This window comes from Ursus arctos, chromosome Y, assembly GCF_023065955.2.
Source record: "Ursus arctos isolate Adak ecotype North America chromosome Y, UrsArc2.0, whole genome shotgun sequence".
Lineage (NCBI taxonomy): Eukaryota > Metazoa > Chordata > Mammalia > Carnivora > Ursidae > Ursus > Ursus arctos.
The window spans coordinates 26694447-26719178 of record NC_079874.1 but is presented as its reverse complement, the minus strand read 5'-3'; the positions used below and the strand labels follow the sequence as shown (position 1 = coordinate 26719178).

Genomic DNA, 24732 nt, shown 5'->3' with positions numbered 1-24732 from the left:
CCAGGACTCGAGCATGCACCGATTCTTGGAATGTGTAATAAAGACTTGTAAATTCTCTTTAGTATCTTACATTTATTTTTTTTACGTTTTAGTAAATTTGTCACTCCATCCCATAAGGATATCCCAATACTGGGCGCAGTAAAAAATTAAAACTATAAATTACCAAAAATGGGCACAACCAAAAAGATGTGTTAAAAATAGCTTCCCACTTAGTCAAACTGATACCTCCCCAGAAATGTGCTATAAATCACTTGCCACTTCCTGTATTTGACAGGAAGTGCACAACAGTTATCCTAAAACTCTGTAAACTCCAGATCACTCTTTCATACCTTAGGGATATGTGGATCCCAGTTTCAGAAAGCATGATCCTAGAGAAACATTATCATTATTTAAATATTTCTTCCTGACCACTGGTATCAATCATGTACCGCACAGACCAGAAACTAGAAGCCAATATATTAGACAGGGATTACTTTGTACTAAGGTTGCCATAGTTAGCGAATAAAAACACGGAATACTCTGTTAAATTTGAATGCCTGATAAGCAACAGATCATTTTTCTCAGTGTATGGTCCATCCATATTGATGTGAAATTCAAATTTAAATGGGCGCCTTGTATTTTATCTAGCAACCCTGTTTTGTACTGGTGTAACCCCCCCTAAAAAAAAATCACACCTTGCCAAAATGCACTTCTCCCTTGGCTCTTTGTATCCTACGCCCTACACCAACGTTCCTTTCTATGATGTCTCTATATATCCTTTCATATGACGGAGCTGTGTGGTCCAGAATGCCTTGGTTACGGACTGTGTCCTTCTACCCCAGGCCATGTTAGAAACAGAACTTGGCCATTTTCCAGGCGCGTACAGAGGAGGTAATGGAGGTGATGCAAGGGACACTGGGTGAGGAAGAGAAACGTCTGTTCTGCCACAGGACAGAGATGACCACGGGACACCTGTGACTCTAAATGAGACAGAGGCAAGGAGGGTGGGTCCACTTCGCCAGGAGAAGTGGAAACGAGAGGTTGAGGGCTGTTCTCTCAAGCTTTCCTCGGGGGCAAGGTCTCAGCTCTAGACCTTGCTTGAGTTTGCTTTCCTCTGTCTTTTTCCTCCAGGACTTCAGTGTGATGCTGAGCTCCAGTACCATTTTGTGACCTGAAGGATGGGAGCCATGTTCTAAACTCAACAGTAGCTCCTCAGAGGTTCTGTGGTGCTCTCCCGTCAAGTCACAACCTACAGATTGGTTCAGTCTCTCCTCCAGCTGGGGCTGGATGTTCTAATGCCTGCAATGACCCTGAGGTTTCTGATAGATGGTGGTCCTGTCCGAAGACACAGACATTGCTCAACAAGGACCAAGTTTCCGACTTCATTTGTATAGTTTCAGATGTGTTGAGTTTGAAAACACACAAAGAGGCGGTTGGATAAACAGATCCACAGCTCAGGAGATAATGCAATGAGTGTAATGTTTAAGAGAACAAAGAGATTGGATTAAATCCTAGATGTTGACCTTGGCTAAATTCCATAATCTTTCTATGCCTCGGTTTTCTCACCTGTTGAAAGGGAATAAGAATATGAAGACCTACCCCCTAGGGATATTATTAGAATATCTGAGTGTCTGGTTTGAACACTTTGCAAGTGTTCTACCTTGTCTCTCTCATATGAATCATGGACAGGTGCTTCTCCACGAAACTGCCGGACTCAGTAAGGTAGCTCGGGGACACACTTCCAGAGGAAGAGCAAGAAGGGCTGGGGACAAAACCTGCTCTTCTCTAACACACAACCATCTGGAAGATGAGGATGAGCCTGGAAAAGGTTACAGGGAAAGTAAGGAAATATGAGAGAGGATATAGTGATGTGCCATAGGGACGTGGCCAAGGGGCCATGTTGATAAGAAGTCCCATAAAAACAAAGCTTAAAAAAACAAAACAAAACAAAACAAAAAAAACCCAACCAGGTGTGCTGCCATTAATGATACAAAATTTTTGGAGTCCTTGTGATAACTGTTTGGGGGGCAGGGATGAAAGGGCCAGAAGCCAGGCTGAACTTGGCCCAGGAGGGAATGGGAGTGAGCACATGGAGGCAGCAAGTGTGGACCAGTATCTTGAGAAGCTTGCTCCTGAAAGGAGGAGAGATAAAAACTAAGGATGTGAACGTCTGAGCTCGTGTTCTGTTTAAGAGCAAAAATGTGTAACGCAAAGGGAATAATTAGGTAGATTTGTTATACACTACAGGATGGAAATGTATAGGGCCGGTACAGTAATGGCTTTTGCTATTTCTGTTTCTGTGCCTAATTGCGACTGAGCAAGTCAGTGTAAATCAGAAAATTGAAGAGAGGCAGCTCTTCTGTGCAGGGACCTTGAAATGCGAAGAAGTTCTGCTGGAGGCAAAGGATTTCGTGGACCTCTAGTGCAGCGGACAGGAGCCAGCCTGTACCCTGAGGACTCACTCCAAGATAAACAAGATGAATCGTTTTCCTCCACAGCTCTCTCCTACCCTTCCTGGAGCCTCTGCTGTGACAGGTAGGTTAACAATCTCTCCTGTTATATCAAAAACATCTTGAACGTTTAAAATGCTAGCTTCAAGACATTCGACTCTTGTGCAGGTTCATGCCCCAAAGCTTTTAAATTAGTAAAAATTAGCTCATCACTTATGTCTGTGAACACGTTAGGCAAGCAGCGTCTTCTTTCATTAAATATATGTTGATACGTAAATGTATGTGTGCACATGTGTTTACGGGCACGCCATACATAAGCACTGCTTCCGGCAAACTTCCAAAACCATGCCTGTCTTCTTCCTAGGCCTGGCAACTGCTTATTAGCTCACTTTGGTAGTCACAGAGTGCAGCCTTCCAGGCAGGAGGGCGACTTCATCCCGGACAGGTCAAGGCATGCTTACCCGCGGTCCCTCATCCCTTGCAAGCCAGAGGCCGATGGATGATAGATGGCACTCGCCAGGAGGACCTTTCCTCCGTGATTACACATGGGAGGCATGCGTTTCTGCAGTTCCTAATCGTGCAGGGTGACAGGCACAGGTTTCTCTCTTTCCTGCCACCTTCCTGGAAATGAGATTCTCATCCGTTGTCCTTGGTAAGCCCCCTGCTTTCATCCTTGCGGAGTTAAGCTTTTGTTCCCAGGGAAGGATTAAGGCACAGATCAAACCTTATAAAGCGGAGCAAGCTACGGTTTCAGGTCAAGGTTCACACGAATTATGTCAATTTAAGAACGACCTTCACAGAGCAACTTTTTTTTTTTTTCAACACCAATCCCGCCAAAACTAAGAAGTGCAAAGGTGAACAGGAAACCTTTATGCAAATGTCACATTTTACTTTCAAATTCCTTAGCACAATTACCCATTAAGTCCCAGAAAATTGGTAATAACTTAAAAAAAAAAAGCAGATAATGGGTAAGTACTGTGGCAGACCAATTATAATGTATGCTTAAAATTATCTTTTTGCAAACTTGTTCTCAGCTCTTTGGCTCTTTTGATTTATGCGAACTGTGACTTTTTATCTCTAGGTTTCATCCCTCATTTTAAGAGATCTGGTGAAATCTTTTACACTTAAGAAAATGCAGGGAATCCAATTTCTTTTCTCCCAAGACAAGAGATTAAAAAAAAAATTCATCATTAATTTATTATGCTGTTGAACTTGAAGAAAACTTCTATTTGCTTCTCTGTGTCCGGATATATGATATACAAAATAAGGGTATTTCATATCACTAACAGGTGCGTAGCAAAATATAATTTGAGAGAAAGGTTTTCAGTAACCTGTTCTGTAGAAGGAACTTTGCACCTGGGAGTCATAAGTTGGGCAGATTTTTAAAAATCCTTCAGCAGTTGGAAACGACTGAAAATAGCAAGATAGAGCAATTATTTTGAGAAACTTTTTTTTTTTAGCCTCCATAGACTCAAATCTATTAAAAAATTGTCTTCTTTAAGTGTTATTATGAGTTTGTCTTTTAAAGTTTGGTAGTGAGAACAAAATGTGCCTAATTCGTGTTCATTCTTTATTCTATCTGGATTGAACGTGACTTATCATGGATGTAGCTACAGGTGATTTTGTAGCCTTTCTTCCTTAATGAAATTTTGAAGTGGCAAAAATTCCCAAAGGAGATTTTTTTCCCCCAAGAGTCATGGCTTCTGTGATGTGCCCTCTTCTGTCCCTTTAGTTGTGGAGTCTGTCAGTCCTCAGATCGGCTCTAGGGGTATTTAGGATGATTTGATAGTTACTTAGTTGTGTTCACCGGACAAGAGGAGCCTAGGCTCCTCCTACTTGGCCGCCATCTTCCTTCTGTGGCTGAGGCAAGAGGGATTTTTATCCTTATTGACAGTCTTGCCCAAGTGTGGGGGGGGATTGTGTTCCTGGGAGAGGCTTCCTTAGAGATGTCATAGAAGCCACAGCATTAGAGAAAATAACCTTATATTGTCATATGAATTTCCCGACGCTTGAAGATGTATTTATTGTTACAACTTAGAGAGGCTATTCCATGAAAAGAACTCAAGAATTCTAGATGGCTGTTATAGAGGGAGTCACATGAAGATCTTTTCAAAACACACAGATTTGCATACCATTGTTTCTACATTTGGTATCACTGACATTGGATTACCTCTTCCTCCTGCATGGCTGCCTTCACTGAAATCAAGGGATAAAAGTCATTCAGGGATAATGAATATGAGAACACAGAGCTGGAATCTTGGGCCTCTAACCTTTAGCCTCTCCTTCCCTCAAAGACAAAAGGCTCAGCTTGATTTATGGTTTATAGTGGGAGTTGACACATTATGGCCCATGGGCCAAATCTGGCCTTTTGCCTGGTTTTGTAAATAAAGTTTTATTGGCACTCAGCCACACCCATTGGCTTATATATTGTCTATGGCTGTTTTCACGCTACAAGGACAGAGTTATTATGGCAATTATAGGTGTTGCTAAGAATTAGCTAGGTCAGGCCAAAGTGCCATATTTATAATAACTGAATTATAGGCAACAGGGAAGAAATTGTTTATCAGCCAAAAGCAGGGGACAACCACAGACCCTAGTTTCCTAAAACTTAAAATTGCAAACTCTCTTTTATACAATCTAAGACCCATCAGAGAATTATCTTGTGGATAGTGGGGGTTGGAAGATGCGGTCTGTAGGTCATAAGCGAGCAAACTTGAAGAACTCGATTTGAAATGATCAATCATTGTGTTTTTTTCTCTAGTGTCTGATATTCCGTGTCATATCACAGGGGAACAGTTTCCTCTTTGATCATTGTTACAGAGAAAGAATCCCTCCCTCAATTTCTCCTTCCACTAAGCTGGGGTGGCAAGAGGTCTCACTCTTTTGGATTCTTTCTCTCTCGCTTGGCTGCCCTGATAAAGAAAGCCTATTTGTCACTGTCGCCTATGCCATGCCACCCCAAGTTGTCTGTACCGGCCCCCAGTGAAAAAGCTCTTGGCCTGACTGTCCTAGATTCTGGGGCCAAAGAAGGTCCTTCTTTTCCGTGAGGGGGAACTAGCCAAGTCTAAGTGTGGGATTGAAGGGAAGAAAATCTATGCAAGTCGCTTTAGTCCCTATTCAAGGTCTCCTATAGGCTGAGCTAAAGAGTGGCATGCATGACTTTGCTGTGGTCTGCTAGTTCCCTGCTGGGGTTTGGGGTGAATGGTAATATAGAATCCTCACACTCCAGACACTGTGTTCTGGGCTTAAATTTTGTGGGGAGAAATTGAGGAGACAGTTCAGCATTCTTGGACATGCAGGGGAGGAAAAAGTTTTCCTCTGCCCTCTAAGGTTATAGTAATGAGGCCTGTGAATACTGATAAAGGACAGATTAACAATAGAAAGGGTTTATTTGTGCATATGGAGTCTTTATACAAAAGAAGAGCCCAAGGAAGGAGTTAGGCTAAGGAGCTTATATGCCATTTTAACAAAGGACAATGAATTGTACATAAGTGACAGGAAAAAGCAAAGGGGTTTGGGCTTCTGGGGGTAGTAAATTGTGGGAGGGTAAATATATGGGGGGGAAACTAATGGAAGATAAGGATTATCTTAGTAAGGTTTGTTTGTTGATCTTCTGTCTACAGTGATAAGGGCTGTTCTCCTCCTGGTACGGGGGAGGGGAAGGGAAACACCTTCATGAAGGCAAATGTATGCCCTGCTTTGGGGCAGATGGTGGGAGGGTGCAGAGTTCTTTCTGCATTTGGTTCTTCTTAATTCCCTTCAGCTCAAAATAGCCTTTGGCCAAAGTGGCATATTTTGGGATGGCATATTCTTATCCCCTCCCCATCCCAGATATCCTAAGGATGAATAGTGCTCCCTAAAAACTGATCGTCCACCCAGAATCTCAGAATGTGACCTTCTTTGGAAGAAAGGTCTTTGCAGATGTAATTATTTAGGGATCTGGAGATGAAATTGCCCTCAATTTAGGGTGGGCTCCAAATCCTTATAAGAAGAGAGGACACAGAGAGACACACAGGGAAGAAGGCCACGTGGAGAGGGAGGCAGAGAAGGGAGTGATTCTGTCATGGGCCCATGGGCCAAGGATGATCCCACTAGAAGCTAGAAGAGGCAAGTAAGGAGTATTTGCTAGGGTTTCCACAGGGAACATGTCCCTGCGGACACCCTGGCTTTTGGACTTTTGGCTTCCTGACATATGAGAGAATAAATTTCTGTCATTGTAGGCCACCAGTTTGTAGCACTTTGTTCTAGCAGTCAAAGAAACCTACAGCTGACCTATAAACAGCACACGTTTGAACTCCATGGGTCTACTTGTATGTGTTTTTTAAAAAAAATACAGTATAGTCCTATAAATCTATTTTCTCTTCCTTATGATTTTCTTTTTTCCCCTTCCTTATGATTTTCTTAATCACATTTTCTTTTCTCTAGTTTACTTCATTGTAGGAATGTAGTATATAACACATTTAAAAATATGTTAATTGACTTTTATGTGGTCGGTAAGGCTTCTGGTCATCGGTTGGCTTTTAGTAAAGTTTTGGGGGAGTCAAAGTTATATGGGGATTTTCAACTGTGTGGGAGGCTGGCTCCCTGAACTCCCCCAGTGTTCAAGGTTTGACTGTAATACACATAAACAAACACCTCATCAACATTATTCAGTTATTACATGCTCACATTTATCTCTGTGTACCGAAAAGTCCCTTACAAGGTGCCTTACTATCTACTATTATGTACTATTTATTGAATAATTGAACTCTTAACGTATGCTGGGCACTATGCATGGCTTTTTGCTGCACGTACATTTCAACGCTTTCATATATATATTTCCAAATTGTGCTACCACCTACACATCTCCAGAGTCTTAATCACTAGCACTTCTAAAATATTTAATAGAATAATAGAACACTTCTTCTTTTGCCAATTATCATTTCAGCAATTACTTTAATATCTAAAATATTTTAAAGGTTTCTTTCATCTCAGCAGAAAGTCTTTCCACCCAGGGAGCTGTGACTCAAAGATGTATTTCAGCCTTAGGCAAAACCGTTTTGTTTATGATCCCAGATTTTTGTTATTTGGGTTTTCATTGTTGTGGTTCACAGACTTGGGAAGGAATGAAAATTTTAGGCAAAGACTTTCTCTAGTGTAAGAAGCTGAGAACGCAGGCAACATTCACCCTAAATACTACGCATTCAGAGAGATGGGTGGGAAATAAAACCTTGGCATTCTGGAAAACCATGTTTTTATTAGTGCCAGAAATATTCAATGGGTACTTGTTATCTCCACTCACAAGATCTAAGACTCAAATGTAGGATGTTGGCATTTCACCAGTAAAGATAAACTGCCTTTCCACAGGAGTCTTAAGCGCTCTTAAATGGTACCACATTTTCAACACTTCACAAAGCATCAAACACACGGACACTTGAGGCAAACATGAATATTTTATTCTCCCTCAATAAAACAGTTAAACACATCCATTCTCTGCCATTCAAGGTTTTATGACCTAAGGCCATGGCTACACAATTCAAAATGAACACAAGAAGAAAAAGAAGAAGAAGAAAGAAAGAAGTTCGAAGCCACCGGACTATCCAGAAGTTTTACTTCTCTCCCTTGATTATGTTGATTTAACAGAGATGTAGGACCTACCACATCTTGGGCGAAGAGTGGCCACAGATAATTCTGGATTTTGGTTCTCTAACTGGTGTGAGCCTTTCACAGTGATCCTTCTGTGAGTCTTCTGAAACCCATATCCATTGTTTTTTTTACCACCATTGACTATTGGCGCATTCCAGCTCTGTTGGGGCTGCCTTCTTGCCTTCCTAGGTATGTGGAATGAGGTGATCTGAAGTGTCTTGGGAAAGTAGCTCTCATCCACAGAATTGTCACTGCCTCTAGAATTAAGAAGAGGTGATGCACACAGTGCCCACTCAAACGTGAGACATGCTCTGTTGAAAGAGGAAGCAGATGGCAGTGTTTCCTTTCCAGGTCTAGGTCAGAAACGGGGCTTCTGTTCTTCACAGGAGAAATATGGCCCAGGCACACACATCTCTGCCTGTATCCAGCTGGTCATCTCCTCTGTGCACACAAAGTGATGGACCGTGAGGGGACTTCTGGCTCTTCCCAAGAGCTGTTTGGATGAGTCCAAGACTGAGATGCAGAGGTGTGCCCATGTGTCCAAGGGCTTCAATGTCCAAGGGCATGCAAGTGTGATTACCATAGTACAACCCCATCTGAGTGCACTGAAAAGAAGGATAGCTAAGATGTACACATGGCAGATTATGTGGGGTGAATCCATATTATTTGAAAAATACACTGTATGTGCTGACACTGTACTGCATGTCCTTATTAAAAAGTCTGGTAGAACATAGACCCAAGGGGTCATTACCCCAGCAAAATGGAGAATTGGAGGAAGAGCTTGCAAGAAAGCTGGGAATGAGGAGGCAGGGTTTTCCAATTTACATTTATACTTCTATATGCTTTCCTTTTTTCTTTTCTTTTTTTTTTTTTTTGGTCTTACAAACAAATATTTTAGTATTTTTCTTTATGGGCTTTAAAATGGAATGTACCTGTATTATACCTGTTTTCCAGCTATAACAACTAGGAAACATTAATTAAAAGTGGGGAAAAAAGATGGAGGGAGGAAATCTGAATGGTCAAAAAAAACCACACGGAAACCAGAGAAAACCATTATTAACAAAGATGAAAGTTAAAACAATTAAAAACTATGAAGATTCATTGACAACAAGCTGAGTGCCCAATAATGTCAGACAGATGGGACAAAATGTGTAATATTCACAAATAAAGTCATGTCTGGCCAGTAACAATGATATCAAAGGACATTATGAATTTGTACAGAAAGATATGAACAATATATAAAAATTTTTTTTTCCCACAAAGATCTTTTATCTAAGGATCCCACGTTGTGGAGGCACATTCTCCAGGTTCATTAGAAGGCAGTATGGAAGGTTGTAGTATAAAATGTAAACATCAGTCATTCCAGAGGTAGGATCAGTGTAGACTGTCATTGCATTCTTTATGCTTATAGACACTTTCTAGGTTTAGAACGAACATAGACTAATCTGACATTTGACAAAGAGGAGATATAGTAAGAGTTGCATGTAGAGTCTTGGTCTAAAGTCAGCAAACACAGATGTCACATTTAAGAGTTTGTGGCTACAAATGGGGACTGACATGTACATGGCTTGTTATATCTTTTTTGTTAAGATTACTTATTTATTTATTTGAGAGACAGAGACAGAGATAGTGACAGAGAGAGCGAGAGACAGCAGGAGCAGGGAGGAGAAGAAGAAGCAGGCCCCCCGCTGAGTAGGGAGCCCAAATGAGGCTCGATCCCAGGACCCTGGGATCATGACCTGAGCTGAAGGCAGACGCTTCACCAACTGAGCCACCCAGGCACCCCTGTTACCATATCTTATCAATAAGGCTATCAATTTAAGCTGTAACCACATAAAATGGGCTTTAGAAAATATGAGGTCATTTAAATCGAATGTGAATATTGTGGGCCATAAATCACTCTTAATTTGACCATGGTTGAAAGTTACAGAGAAGTGCTGAGACGTGGACAATTCTATTTGTCCTTTACACAGATCAAGCCTCTCCCCACAACATTCTCCTCTGGGCTTTCCAACGATACTAGGTTTCACATCCAGCTTTTCAAAAGGAAAAGGAACAGAAGGAAAATTGAATATCAAACATGATTCATAGCCCTCCGTACCTCCATGACTGAAGACTGCAGATAAAACACATGAAGAGGTCCCAGATAGAGCAAAGCCCTTTCTCCTAGCACACAAACGGCCTATTTTTATATTCAGAAGAGAACTCACTTAAAAAAAAAAAAAATGATCCTTTGGTTCCGACAGCTATTTGCAGGCTTTAGAGAAGGGGAGGAAAGGACTGCCTTTCTCACTCAGTGTTTGAATAAGGGTCCTTATGTTAAACTGACATCTTGGTCTTAGGGTGAAACTCCTCGGAGGCTCTCAGAAAACAAAGAAGACAGGAGTTAGAAATCTGCTTTCTCAACCCCAGGGTCAGACTCTCAAGTACCAGCTCTGGTCTCCTTTGCGTCCTTCTCCCTTCAGTGGTGGGGGCAGCTGAGCTTTCACATTTCATGTGATGGAGCAGGCCTTCTCAAACATTAATGTGCACACAAATCCACTAGGGGTCTTGTTAAAATTATAGATTCTGATTCCACAGATCTTGGCGGGGAAGGGACCTGCAATTCTACATTTCCTACAAGCTCTCAGGTGAACCAATGCTGTCTGAACCCTGCCTGAATTTGAAGGTTTTCAGCAGTGCTAGAGGAAAGAATAATATTTTCTTGCCTATGAGAATTTTCCATAGTTTGCCCATCATACGGTCAGTTTGTGCAACGTTTCTGGGTATACTCATTTTTTTTTTTTTAAGATTTTATTTATTTATTCGACAGAGATAGAGACAGCCAGCGAGAGAGGGAACACAAGCAGGGGGAGTGGGAGAGGAAGAAGCAGGCTCATAGCGGAGGATCCTGATGTGGGGCTCGATCCCATAACGCCGGGATCACGCCCTGAGCCGAAGGCAGACGTTTAACCGCTGTGCCACCCAGGCGCCCCTGGGTATACTCATTTTTTATCCCAGAATGTAGATTGGGTAATTACAACAAAATGAAATGTCCCTGAAATGGATCAAACAGTAAAGAAAGAGATGTTCCACGGTGTTAGAATCTAATCTGTCTGGAACCCGAGGGTACGGTCTACTTTCATGGAAACTGAACCAACTAGGTGGCATCATACCCTGCTAGGAGGCAGGACAAAAACAGAATTTAAGAACACAGGCACACTAGCCAACATTGTGGTAGTGATGGAAGCAGGTAAAATTGGTGTTTCCTATGTCAACCCTCTTCATTGCACAGAAGTAAAAAAAACTGTGTCACATTAAATCAACCCTTGATGCCATGAAATAATAGGAAGGTGTAAACCAAGGAGCATTCATTCCAGACAACTGTACTATATCAACAACCCAGAACATACCCCCTTATCTGAGTCGTCCAACATGCAATACAAATGGCATGCACAATTCATCTCCATGGGAAGTCCACCCAAAGTATTTTTTGTGAATCTGTTTTGCAGACTTTATTAAAGATACCGTAAGTGAGATAAAGGGGGACAGACTTCACGCATTTCATAGCTCTTAATCCTCTGGACCTTTGTTCCCTAATGTCTTTTAAAGATTTCCACCTCCTATTCACCCTCCTCGTCTCTTTCCTCCTTTGGTGATCTTCACCCCCTCAATGAAGCAAAGGCATATGGCATTAAACCCATATGCCCTATCAAACTCTATGCTCCACAAAACCAAAGAATGCTGTTCCCTTTAAGTGTCTATTTAGAAACCATGTACTGTTACGTTTAGATGTTGATGGAATGGTGTCAACTTGACCAGTCTAAGGGATGCCCAGATAGCTGGTAAAATGTTACTTCTTGGAGTGTCTGTAAGGGTGTTTCTGCAAGAGATTAACCTTTGAATTAGTAGCGTGAGTGAAGAAGATCCACCTTCACCAATGTGGGTGGACCTCATCCAATCCACTAGGGGCTTGAATGGAACAAAAAGACTGGGGAGGGACAATTCTCTTTCTCTCTTCTTCAGCTGGCATGTCCATCTTCTCCTGCCCTCAGATACTGGAGCTCTTGATTAGAGTGGTCTCCTTGGCGGTAAAGTTCTTTGTAGAGCTTGTAGTAAATCAGGAGTAATTTTTCTTTACTTAACACTTTTTGTGATGTTTGGCATTATTTTAGTAAAATTTTTTATTTGGGAGTAATTTTAGATTTACAGAAAAGTTGTAAAGATAGCATGGAGATTTCCCATACAACCTTTATCCAGTTTCCCCTATTGTGAACATCTTATATGCTTGTCCAAACCATGCAACCAACTTTGGGACATTACTATTAACTGTATTTACAGACTTTATGAGGATTTCCCAGTTTTTCCAATAATGAGATTTTTCTGTTCCAGGATCCCATCCAGGATACTACATTGCATTAGTTATTATGCCTCCTCATCTCTTCTGCACCATGACAATTTCTCAGAATTCCCTTGCTTTTTTGTGACCTTGAAAGTTAAGATATTTTTTAGAATATCCCTCCACCTGGATTTGTCTGATGCGTTCTAATGATGAAACTGCAGATATGGGTTCGGGCGAAGAAGTCCTCAGAGGTGAGGTGCCCTTCTCATCATGTCCTGTTAGGACTCCATGATTTCCATATGACTCATCACTAATGATGTTAACCAGGGCCACTTGGTAAAGACAGCATCTGTTAAGTTTCTCCACCGTTAATCATTTCTTGTGTTGTGTGACCATGGGGTTTTGTAAAAAATGGATCAATTTTCAAAATACCTAAAGTTGTATTTTTCTTTTTTTTATTGAATTCCTTTTCTCTGTTTTCAATTTATTTCTAATTCAATTTCACTTGTGTTGCTTTCTTTCAGAAAAAAAAAAATCTTATATACCATATTTCTCATAGAACTCTGTGCTTAAACCCTCAGGCTATTCTTGGATGGGATAAAAGGAAACCCATATTTTGAGCATCTCCAAGGTGTGAGGGAAAGTAATAAATATTTTATATACGTTTCTTACTTACATTTCACAAGAGCTCTCTAAATTAAATATTAACAGACCATTTTTTCAAATGAAGAAACTAATTTTCCCAAGGCCATAGTTAAAGACAGTAAGTAATAAAACAGGTATGAGAGAACCCAGACTCTTTACCCAAGGTTCAAGATCACCCACAGACTTTTCAAATTTGACTTTGTCACAATACTACATGGGTCCATTCCCACCCACCCCCCAAAAAGGAAAGGTGTATGCCCCGCACTATAAGCATTCCCTAAGTATCAGTGGCTTGAACATTCACTCCTGAAGCCCCTATTCCTCAAGTGGCCTCCCCAAATATCACTCATCCTCCAAGCTGAAGCCTACCTCCTCCAGGAAGCTCCCAGTGATGACGCCCACAACCACATCTTCTCCCTTGTACTGAGCGTGCTGTTTCTAGCATTCACTAGCACTGGACGATGGTCTTTGCTCCCCTGCATCCAGCTTGTTAAACAGGGTTAGTCCATCCATGCACCATGCCATGGACAGTACACAAGTTCCAGCCCTGATTAACAATGTTTACGCTAGCAAACTCCCAGGAATGGTTTCTGGCTTCTTGGCTGGAGCCATGTGTTTTGTCCTTCTCACCACATCCCACTTCCTGACTTTGACCCTCTCCTGTGGCCTCCCCTTGCATTTGACTACATGCCCATGTGAAAGTTAGCCAGCTACCAAGGTAGAGGGAACAGTCCTCAAGATTGTTATCACTTCTTTTTTTTTTTTTTTAAGATTTTATTTATTTCAGAGAGCGAGAGCATGAATGCAAGCATGAGCAGGGAGAGGGGCAAAGGGAGAAGCAGACAACCTGCTGAGCAGGGAGCTCATCGCGGGGCTCAATCCCAAGACCCTGAGATCATGACCTAAGATGAAAGCAGACGCTTCACCGACTGAGCCACCCAAGCACCCCAGATTGTTATCACTTCTGATGCTGATCGCAGGCTCTGGGGGGTTTCCTGAGACCACCTCAGGTTCAATCATTCCACAGAAGGACTCACAGATCTCACAGGAAGCTGTTTTCCTTCCAGTTATGGTTTACTGCAGTGAAAGGGACACAGGGAAATCAGAAATCGGAAAAGGCATCTAGGGATGCACGTGGGAAAACTGCAAATGCAGAGCTTGCAGGAGTCCTCTCCCTGTGCAGACATGGACCGTATTACATTCCCGGCACTGATGTGTGACAATACACAGGGAGTATTGATTGCCATGGAAGAACACTCACCTGAGTTGGTGTCCAGAGTTTTTATGGGGGTTCCAACATGTAAGAACGACAGACTGACCATGTGACTGACCTCAGTGTCCAGCTGCTCAGGAAGACAAGGTGATACTGCATGACCCAAAGCCCCTACCCTCTATCACTTTGTTAGGTTTTCTAGCATGGCCACACCCCCACCCTAAATCACAGTGTTATACAACCCAGTGACCCAAAGCAAACAAAGATACCCCTCTTAGAAAGGACATCCCAAGGGCTTAGAGGTCACTTCCAGAAGCTAAGGGGCAAAGGCCAGATCTTTTTTTGAACAAGATCAAATTTTAGACTACACTGTTGGGTATCTCTTACTGTCTGGGGGACCTTCACCCTTTTTTTGACACTTAGCTCTGCCTATGTTTCTCACCATAACCGAACATGTGTGTGTATACAGACACTCAGACATTTATAATGATGTTTTCACAGTGCTAGGATCATGGTTGATTTTTTTGTTTCTCATTTATACTTTTCTACTATATCCATATATCCTACAAAAATAGTTGCTGTGATAATTAGGACGGGAAAACAGATTTTAATGAGGCTTTTTTTAACATGTGGCCTGTCCAGTTTCGTTCACTATGAACTACGAGATTTGTCCACTCAGTCACTGATACAAAATACTATTTGGAGGATTGTACATGGTTTTTCCTCCCACGAATTATGTGAAAAATCACTAAAAAGGATATGTTAAGAATGATGTAAACTGTACTTGCTAATTAGAACTAGCCATGTTTTAAAGTAAAATACCCTGAGTACACAGCTAACCAGCATCAGCATAAACAAGAGACATGTATACACAAGCATACGTCCACATGTAACTATATGTACATGTCAATATGGAGACGTGTGCATGGTGTCACTCAGGAATATGAAAGATGCTTCAGCCAGTATGACCATGGGGATACACTGCTATTTGTGTTATCCAAATTTCTTCTCTGCCCGTTCAATGGGGCTATTTCTCGGCACAGCATGCACTGTCAGTGGAGACAACAGAACCTCTAAGGGACCAAGACTGAATCTTAGGGGTGAAGGAAATCTTAGTATTTTTATGTATGAAGCACAAATATGCACTCAAGTACAATGTTATTATGGTATTAAACTTTCACGGGAGGGAAATGGTTCAATAAAACAAAACGTCCCCCCACCAAAAATGAAAGCAACTCCTCTGTGAAGACTCATCTTCTTCAACCTTAACTGAGAACTCCTTCCTCTGACACTAGCATTTCTAGAATTTACTTCAGCCATAACCACAACAACATCGAATGGAGGTTATGGTGTCTCCCCCTCACGTGTGAAGCTCACCAAAGCTTCCTTGTAATTATCTCTCAATTTGCAAGAAACCAGTGCTGTGTCTAGCACATGGGAAGTGTTAAATAATCATTTCATGAATAAATAAACCAGCTAAGAGCCAAAGGTGAACAATTAAAATAACTCACAAGTATTGAACACTGACAAGGGGCCAAGAACAATTCTGATAGTCTCCTAAATGCTCACAGCAACCCAATGAAGGAAACACTGTGGTCACCATTCTCATTTTATAAACAAGAAAACGGACACAGAGAATTTAAGCCAAGTTTCCAAGTCGACTCAGTAAGTGGAAGACCCAAGGACAGATCCCGGAGCCTAAACATTGCTCCATTTCCCTGTATCAACACATCATCATTATTCCTGACAGCAATCCAGCACTTGGAAGAAGTATTCTTTATGCTAAGAAAGAATAAACATACCCTTCATAAATAATACAAAAACAAGCAACAGCTTTTACAGACTGGAAAGCTACTGCCAAGGAGCCTGGAGTATGTTGGCAATTAATAAAACATTTTTAAATGTACTCTAATTCAAATACAATAAGGAAAATCAATTAATGATTCTGAAACAGAGAGCAAGTAGAAACAATTATTATAATTTTGCATGTATTGAGAACCCATAACACTCCCACTGTCGGGCTCACAAAATCCATTTCCCCATGCTGTGAGGTGTAGTTTTAACCACTGGTAGAGATGTCACTCTACATTTTGTTGGACCACAGTTTTAAACTGGTAGGGTGTACCTGTGAGAGATTTTTTTTTTTTTAAAGTCAAATAAAGTAACAGTCATGTTCTCACTAATTCCATATAATGTGCTTGATGGCAATGCTATACCCCTATGTATGACTCGACCATACCATTCACACACAATAAATTCCAGGCACCCATAACTGCAGGAATTCATGTCCCATATTTCTGTCTCGTTTTCAATCCAATCTTTGCTATAAACTAGAAGACAAGTCCAGAAGGTCCTGTGTTTAGATTAGAGTCTATTATTTCTGCCACATGAACTCTCTTTGACATAACACAGTCACTTTGGAAAGTTCTTATTTTGTTAAACGTGTCCCTGAGCAAATGTCTAAATAATTACAGTCCCTCAAAAATGAAAACTTTTATGCCATGAAATTCAACTAGTGGGAAAACTGCTTTCAATTGTCCCAAGTCTGTTGCAAAGCGTTGTTTTGGTTTTACATTTAATGTTTCTCAGTTTTGTGCCAAGCCAAGAATCGGAGTTTTGAAGATTAGCTTTCTACGGTGATCACTGGTCTCTTTGCACGCTTTCTAAAAAGTACATCTCTAGCTCCACTCTGTGTGAATAAACCTAGAGCTTCTGGGATGACCGACCAACCATGATTTCTCACGCCAATGGTAATTCTAACAACAGATGTTTGGGCTGCAATTTATAGCTATGGAACTTTTTACATGTGTTGTTTAAGGTATTCTCAGAAGAAGAGAAGATATGGGGGCTGCTAGCATCTCTGTGACCCAAGGTTCTGGGGAGAAATATCACTTACCAGAGGTAGTGGAGGAAGCTGCAGCTATAAACAGACCGAACGTGACGGCTCAGACGTGGTCACTCTCGTGCACAGCGTAGAGCTTCTGCCAAGGATCAGTGGAAGCCTCTGCTCCACACAGTCATTCAGGGATCCAAGCTGTCACGCTTGTACCATTTTCAGTCCACATCGTGAAGCGTCCCTCTGGGCCTCAGCTCTGCAGTCAGCTGGAAAGAAGTGCAGGGGGGACATCCTGTGTCAGACTTACATGGTTATGCCTTGCACGTTCACGTCTGCTCACTTCTGGGAGGACCTGGTCACCTGGGCACGCCTAACTATGTGGAACACTGGAATTGGACATGACGGGGTATATGGAAGAAGGGGTGGGCAAACGGTGTCTCCCACAGCTAAGAACCAAGTTCTTCTGACCTGAATCCTATATCTTCTCTCTATCCATCACTGCCTGAATGCCCGGTTTAATTAAAGTATCATTGGATCAACTGGACTGCTTCCTCACTGCAAACATTTTTTGACAGGGGATACAGCCATCGCTGTTTTCAGGCCAACCCTCTACCCACCAACATTTTCCTCCAGGAGGAAATTGGCTTTTTATCCCTTTTGAACACGATTGATCCCCAAGGGCTGAGACATTCGGTGCAAATCGAAGCTATAGGACATGCAGATAGAATGAACCATGTCAAGAGTGTAAGGTTTAGAGGTAGGTGCTTCCTGTTTGATTCTGCTCAGGGTTTGCGGTGCCAGAATCCTGGATTCTGTAGGTACTTCTAGGTAGGTACCTACTGGGACCCACCCTCTAAGAGTGGGCGGTCTCCGTCGGTCATGAGAGTCTTATAGAAATGAAGTCATTTGTCCAAGAGAAATAAAAACACATGTCCCCCAAAACTCATATACGAATGTTCATAGCAACATTCTTCATAATAGACAATATGTGGAGAAAGTGTAAATGTCCACCGACTGATGAATGGATAAGCAAAATGTGTTCCATCCCTATAACGGAATATTATTTGGCCATAAAAAACAATGAAATTCTGACACATGCTACAATGTGGATGAACCTCAAAGACATTATACACAAAGAAGCCAGACACAAAAGGTCACATAGTGTAGATTCCATTTACAGGCAATGTCCAGAGAAGCCAAATCTATAGAGACAGAAAGCAGACTGACTGGCGGTTGCCAGGGGCTGGCAGTGGGTGGAATGGGGAGTGACTGCTGATGGGTACTGGGTTTCTTTTGGGGGGAATGAGAATATTCTAAAATTGTGGTAATGGGTGCACAATTCTGTGAATGTACTAAAAAACACTGAGTTGTAGAATGCAGGTGTGTGACTTGAGTGGCATGTGAATTCCATCTTAATGAAGATGTTATAAAGAAAAGAAATGACGTCCTTTCTAAGGGGCATGCGGTGAGCTTGTTCCAAAGGGTCAAGGTAGAGGCTCTGGAGACTCCAGAGTGCCTCAGGATTCCCTTAGCAACATAGCCAGGAAAAGTTGCAGCCACATAAGGATGGTACCAGTGACATCCCATGAAACGGGAATCCACAACACAGTCCTTGTGCATATCCTCAGCTTCCTTCTTTATATGCTGCGTGCATGAAGCCTGAGCAGCCAGGAGGCTGACTGTTGGTGCTGATGTTCCCATAATGATTCGTCCAAAGGGTTCACCCAGGACCATGCTGAACTGTACCTGAACCTTGTGATCCTGGAAAATGCGTAAGGTTAAGAAGTTACCCCGCCCTCTCTGTTCTGGAAAGCTGCTGAGTGCAAAGAACCACCCTTCCTCATGTGAGTTAGGTATGGCTCAGGGATGCCCACTAGTTTACCTAGAAACCCAGACACCTGCCCTCCAGATTCCCATTCTTGGCCTTGTGAATGATTCACTGGACAGCTTGTGCCCACTGATCTGTTAGAACAAAGTGCTTGTTAGCCAAGCTTTGGTTCAGCTGCTCTCCTTCCCCCAAGGCCCTGAACTTTCTACTGAGCTAGGTTTTATTTGGTACCCTCAGCCTGAGCAAGGACAGTCCCTCCTGAGGACAGGCTAGCTCAGGGGAAACCAAGCTCGGGTCTACCATCACATTGTGTCACTTTCACCTGCCTTCCCCATGCCTGGTTCCTTCTAGACTTGTAGGTCATGACAGTCATGATTGCTCCTCTCCATAAAACAAAATCCCTTTTTGCCTAAGTGTTCTTGCTGACCTTATAGACAGAGCGTCCTCCCAAACTCCATAGACCCATGCCCCTTGTGGCTTTCACCCCTCATCAACATCTTTTGGAATAAAACTCTCTCCGGACTAAGTCTGGATTTGGTTTCTGTTTGTTTGTTTTTATTTGTTTTGTGTTTTGACACTGAAACCCACGTGGGCTCTCAGGATTAAATTGACAAGTGGTTCCTCCTAAAACCATCACTAGTTCCTACCCTGGCCTACTTTCCTCAACGCTGATGGAACTGATCCGTCAATACATCTCCTTGCTTCATCTGTGCAGCCCCCTCCATCTTCTGTTTTCTTGTAACAAGTTTAATTACCACTGATAATCAGATTCTCAAAACACAGCAATCCTTGCAGAAGCTGTTTGATTTGGAACTTTTGGAAGAAAGTAAAAGGACTTTTTTCGTGATGATGCAGCTGACAAGAGTATGATGAGAACTGTGGCTTTCTGCAACACAGTGGGTTACAGAGGATACACCTTGTGTTCTCACATGCCCACTGAGCAATGCTTGAGCAAGGTGTAGAGGGAGCCATGTCCCATCTGGGCTCACTGGGATCGTCTCTTGGTACTTTCTTCTCGTTCCCCAGCTGATCTGTGCCCAGAACTCTTCCTTTTGACTGAGTTAGTTTCTATTGGGCATTTTCTTGAAATGCTGAGCGTTTATCCATGCATTTCTAGCCAGGTGTTTCCACCACACAGGGACAGGGACAAGGGCTATAAGTCCTTTGTATTGTGTGCCCTAATGTTCCTCCAGGGTAGTCATTTGGGTTGTTGGTTTTAATCCCTTCCTGTCCTATATTCTGTGGGCTGAAGTTCTAAGAACAGGTCTGACAGCCATCACTTCGGTCTCCTGAAAATTTGACTCCAAGTGAGGGAGGAACTGAATGTTTGGGAACTGTTTGCCCGGTTGCTCATCTGTCCCATTTTCCTACTAAAATCCACAACTGTTCCAACCACGCAGAAATAAGTGGCTCACATTAGCTTGCCTATTCTGGTACTTTATCAAGAACTGTATTCTAGGAAGTGAATAGTGGACCTCCATCTATACTGTAGGTAGTTTCTAGGCTTTATTTACAAACAGAGTGCTTTAGACAAAGCCTTTTGCATAATACAAATAGCAAGTGATTATTCTCAAATGACCATAATACTCCTAGTCGAAAGCTCTTTCAATTCAAATGGCATTAGCATACATCTTATTTTCTGGAAAATGTATTGGAAACTGCAGGAGAAAGGCCCATTCTCTGTGCGTTTGGGAGAACTAAGCTATTGAATAAAGAGGAAAACTGAGATGTTATTGAAAGACCTCATTCTCTACTTTGGGGAGGTTTGATAACTCAGTTCCAGAAGTGGGTTTTGGGCTCCTTTGTGTTTGGAATGAGGCACTGATAAGCAGGCAGGAATTAAACATTGAATAAGATATGGTCCCTTCTCTCAAGACATTTATAATGTGGTTTTATGAATACTGCAGTCAAGAATCCCCAACTACCATGCGAGAGGATGACACATTCTAAGTTTGGGTTTGTTTCTGTTTTCCCCTCCTAAAACCAACCAAATTTAGCGCCTTCACCCACAAAATGATCATATCCCCTGGGACCCAGACAACAGTCCCAAAAATCGAAAGCTTGAATAACTTTGTCCTCTGTGTGATATCTGCTTGATTATTAAAAAACAAAAAAAAACAAAAAAAAAACAAAAAAAACAACATCCAGAAGTCGATGACTATTTTTGCACTAAATAGTCACAATCCATGGCTCTCTGCTTTGATTTAAGGCTCTTTGGGGTCACTGAAGTGTCATTTGGAAAATTGCTTCCTGACGCATAATATTATGGTAATGATTCCCTAAAGCCTGGCATAAAGGCTCTGCCATGAGAGATAACAATTTATTTTCTTCCAAGTATTGTTTTAAAACAAGAGGCAGCTGGGGGTCAAGAGAGAGGCTCTGGGTTATAACAGGCTTAATGCGACCCTTGGAATTTTTTTTACACGCTTGGGAGGAGAAAGATTGTTCATAAATACTCATTTACAGAAACAGTTCAAGAGACACAGAAAAGATACATTTCTCTTCCATCTGAGCACACAATTATTATCTAATAACAATATAAATAAGGAGAAGAGAGGAAGGTGCCAGAATTTTAGGGGTGAGGTTAGAAGCTGAGAGACCTAGATTCAAATCCCAGCCTTGCCTCTCATTGATTATAACCCTTTGGTTTACAAATCAAGCTTTTTGAGCTCAGCCACTTGCCTCAAAGACAGGGGTGAAGTTTAAATACAATATTGTGAGCAAAAGCTAAGAAACAAATATACAGGGCATGGACAAACACTATAGTATAGTTTACGTACATAGCATAAACCCAATAACTGTACTGATCATTGCTGTTGTTACTGTATATAGGAGTTATACACAAAATAATGACATACACAGGGCCAGCTACCGTGCTCTGTTCCATATCTGAGATAGGTGGTGTGCTGTATGTTTATTTTGACTAGGCTATGGTGCCCAGTTTTTGGCTAAACACTAGTCTAGATATTGCTGTGAAGGTATGTTTTAGATGGGATTACATTTAAATCACTACACTTCAAGTAAAGCAGATTAGTCTCCATAATGTGGTTGGGTGGGGAGTGGATGGGGATGGAGGGGTGGGTCTTATCATTTGAGGGGCTTAGGAGCAAAGACTGAAGTTTCCCAAAGAAGAAGCAATTCTTAAGACAGCAATATAGAATCCCTGCTGAATTTCCAGGCTTCTGGTCTACCCTGAAGATCTGGGGCTTCCCAGCCCCCATAATCATGAGCTAATTCCTTAAAATAATGAGAGAGAGAGAGAGAGAAGGAAAGAAATACAAATATAGCTGTCTGCAGAGACAGAGACAGATCTCTCTAGATAGATCGATCGATCGATCGATCGATCCAATAGAATTAGTTATCTATATAGTATAGATCTCTCTGGATAGATGATAGATAAATAGATATACCCAACAGAGTTGTAGTTATCTATATAGATATAAATCTCTCTAGACTGATGATAAATACATAGATCAAACTGAATTATAGTTATCTATATAGTATAGATCTCTCTATATAGATGATAGATGGATCAATTAGAATTATAGTTATCTATATAGTATAGATCTTTCTAGATTGCTGATAGATAAACAGATCCAATACAATTATAATTATCATTGTATAGACAAAGATATACTGGGTACATCTATACACCTGTCTATCTAGAGATACCTATCTCTGGCTCTCTCTCTAGATAGATCTATGGATGGATAAGTATATATACCTATATCTATGTATGTCTTTATCTCTATGGATATCCTATTTGTTCTGTTTCTCTAGAAAACCTGATTAATTCAGGCGGGGAGAACCACAAGTAAATAGGCAATCTGAACGCTCTGTGATGGGTCTCACCACAGCGTAAGGTGCTATGAGAATGTATAGTGTAAGGGCCACTTAATGCTGTCTTTGAAGGACTGGATGAAGCTGCCTAAAATGAGGGCTGAAAATGAGAACACCCTTTAATGGGTAGATACAAGGGGAGGATCAGCTGGAGGATTAAGAACATAAACAAGACATGTGATGTACGAGGCCATGAAAGACAAGGGGGAAAGCTTTCCCAAGGGAAGGAGAGTTCGTGTGATGGGAACACTGTAGAAAGTGTACATCAGAGAGAGGAATGTGTACCCTGGGGGGTTCAGGCAGGTGTTAGTATGGCATGAAGACCAGATGCAGGGCATGGCCATGGAGATGGCTGGAGAGGAATGGGGGAGCAGATCCTGAGGGGAGAAGACCAAGAATTCAACAAGTACAACTCCCCTGAACCTCTCAGGGTACAGATCAATGGCTGTCCCTGGGAGAGCACTGCAGGGCAGTGGCAGCCCCAGGGAAGAGCCAGGCAGTGGGAGAAAGGTTGGAAATGTGGAAGAGTTTGCTCATTGTAGAACAGGTGTCCCAGAGGGAGAAGAGCAGTAGAGGCTAGGTCAGGAGTCTGCAGGGGGGTGGGGACCCAGAGTTCAGGAGATGTAGTTGTGATGACCCAATGGGTTCACCTCCCGGACAGGGACATGGGAAGCCTTAGTCCATAGTCTCAGTGGAGTCACCCAGGGAGCTTTATGAATACTGCTGCCAGGGTCCCACCCCAGAAATGTTGTTGTTACTAATGTGGGTGCAGCCTCAACGTGAGAATGTTAAGAACAATCTGCCCACGTCATGCTCATGTACAGTCTAGGGTAAGAACTATCCCAGTCCAATTGCAGGTCAGGAGAACTTTACTTCCCAGGACTCACACGCTTACAGAGAGCAGCTGCTGTCTCTGGTAGTGGGGGGACTCCAGGTGCTTGGGAAGATGTTTACCTTGGCCTAGATCATTATAATTCTGAGTGTGTTCTGACATCTGTGGATGAATAAACTCTGTGTTCTAGATGGGGTCCTCTGGGGTATGGGTTGTCTTACCCTGGAGCCAAGAAAAAGCTCCAGGTTCAAAACAAGTGGCATGAAAACTCTCAGGCAGAGCGTCCTTTTTCTGAGTCTCCTGGGAAAATCAGAGTATAGACTTCTCAGTTTATACTTGAAAGAGCTGCAGTCTCTGGTATTTGGGGCATTCGACTTTCTGGAAGGGACCATCCATAGTCCATGAGGTAGCCAGTACCATCTCAGTTTTAAAGACGAGGAAACCAAGAAATAGAGAGGTAAGACAAATTACCTCTGGGTTATCCATCTAGTGGTTTGAATAGTACATTACTTATGTATTGCTAAAGTGATCACTGGGGTCTATCCAAGTCTGTCTCCACAAAAAGCCAAGACCTGAGTTCTTATTTAACTTCAAAATGAAGGATATGAGCATTGATTCAATAATCCCATCTCAAATTTGGTTTTTTCTAGGAGACAAAAAAAGAAAGAAGCTTAACTGATGTTGGAAACATGAGTTTTATGTGGGTGTCCCATGTGGTTGCACTGGTGGCAGAGGGAGAAATATTACACGAAGATCCCACACATGTGAGGGGAACGGACTTCTCTGACCCCTGAACAACAGAACTGCAGCTCTATCACAATCTGGACACTTGGAGGGAGGGAGGTGTGAATCTCCTGACTGTACGTTAGAGTCTGTGATCCTTAGACCGATGGTGGTGCCAACCCATCCTCTGAGAAAAGAGGTTTGATTTATCCAACAACCTGTAAGGCTGGGGTTGGCTGGCTTAAGACGGGGCTGTGCCTAAGGTGTGGAGGGTAAACGGTGGTCAGACTCCATTTCTTTCGTGCCTTGTAAGTCCAATAGACTATCCTTTATCTTCACCACAATCTTGCTCACATATCAGTAGTGTCCCATGTAGTTGACACATTTCCAGGGTTTACTGAGATCAGCAACTCCCCAAATACACTGACTGTCTTTCCTAA

The 24732-nt window shown here is 42.1% G+C and overlaps 1 protein-coding gene across 2 annotated transcripts in view; it reads right to left on the bottom strand.

Moving 5' to 3' along the window:
- PUDP (pseudouridine-5'-phosphatase) overlaps positions 1-24732 on the bottom strand; it is a 591649-nt gene that overhangs the window by 416768 nt on the left and 150149 nt on the right. For both annotated transcript variants that reach the window (XR_003311294.4, XR_008960577.1), the window contains exon 5: positions 17130-17335. The gene's annotated coding sequence lies outside the window, so the exon portion shown is untranslated. The remainder of the gene's footprint in view (positions 1-17129; positions 17336-24732) is intronic.